Raw genomic sequence first — 1,511 nt, forward strand, 5'->3', positions numbered from 1 at the left:
GGTTTGTGCCTGATGCACCATAGTCTAAGAAACCATTTTTAACGCATTTGATGGTACTCCTAGATGAAGAGGCTTAAGAGGAAGCTCGGTTCGGTCTTTTTGGAGATAGTGCTAATCTTGATCCAAGATAGGTGCACGGTTTGCATGGAACATACCATATGCTTGGAAATCAATTTGGATGCATCCAATGGAACTCCTTGATGACATGTGTCATATGGAATCTCGCTTTGGTCTGTTTAGAAACAGTGTTAGTTTTGGTGCAAGATATGTGCATGGTTTGCACCTAATGCACCATAGTCTAAGAAACCATTTTGGAAGCACCTGTTGGTACTTCGGTGAAGAGGCTCAAGTGGAAGCTTGGTTTGATCTGTTTTGAGATAGTGCTAATCTTGATGCAAGATAGGTGCACGGTTTGCATGGAACATACCATATGCTTGGAAATCAATTTGGATGCACCCGATGGAACTCCTTGATGACGTGTGTCATATGGAATCTCGCTTTGGTCTGTTTAGAAACATTGTTAGTTTCGGTGCAAGATATGTGCATGGTTTGCGCCTAGTGGACCATAGTCTAAGAAACCATTTTGGAAGCACCTGTTGGTACTTCGGTGAAGAGGCTCAAGTGGAAGCTCGGTTTGATCTGTTTGGAGATAGTGCTAATCTTGATGCAAGATATATGCACGGTCTGCATGGAACGTACCATATGCTTAGAGATTAATTTGGACACAACCGATAGAACTTTTTGATGACGTGTGTCATATGGACTCTCGCTTTGGTGTGCTTAGAGACAGTATTAGTATCGGTGCAAGATATGTGCACGGTTTGCGCCTAATGCACCAAAGTCTAAGAAACCATTTTGGAAGCACCTGTTGGTACTCCTATGTGAAGAGGCTCAAGTGGAGGCTCGGTTCGGTCTGTTTAGAGATAGTGCTAATCTTGATGCAAGATAGGTGCACGATTTGCATAGAACATAACATATGCTCAGAAATCCATTTGGATGCACCAGATGGAACTCCTTGATGACATGTGTCATATGGAATCTCACTTTGGTCCGTTTAGAGACATTGTTAGTTTCGATGCAAGATAGGTGCAGGGTTTGCACCGAATGCACCATAGGATAAGAAACCATTTTGGACGCATCCGTTGGTACTCCAAGGTCAAGGGGCTCAAGTGAAATCTCATTTTGGTCTGTTTGGAGATAGTGCTAATCTTGATGCAAGATAGACGTACGGTTTGCATGGAACATATGATATGGTCAGAAATCAATTAGGACGCACCTAATATAACTCCTTGATGATGTGTGTCATATGGAATCTTGCTTCGGTTCGTTTAGAGACAGTGTTAGTTTTGGTAGAAGATATGTGCACCACGGTTTATGCCTAATACACAGTAGGCTAAGAAACCATTTTAGACGCATCTGATGGTACTCGTAGTTGAAGAGGCTCCAGTGGAGGCTTGATTTGGTCTGTTCGGATATAGTTCTAATCTTGATGCAAGATAGGTGCACGGTTT

Source organism: Sorghum bicolor, chromosome 6 (genome assembly GCF_000003195.3).
Source record: "Sorghum bicolor cultivar BTx623 chromosome 6, Sorghum_bicolor_NCBIv3, whole genome shotgun sequence".
Taxonomy (NCBI): Eukaryota; Viridiplantae; Streptophyta; class Magnoliopsida; order Poales; family Poaceae; genus Sorghum; species Sorghum bicolor.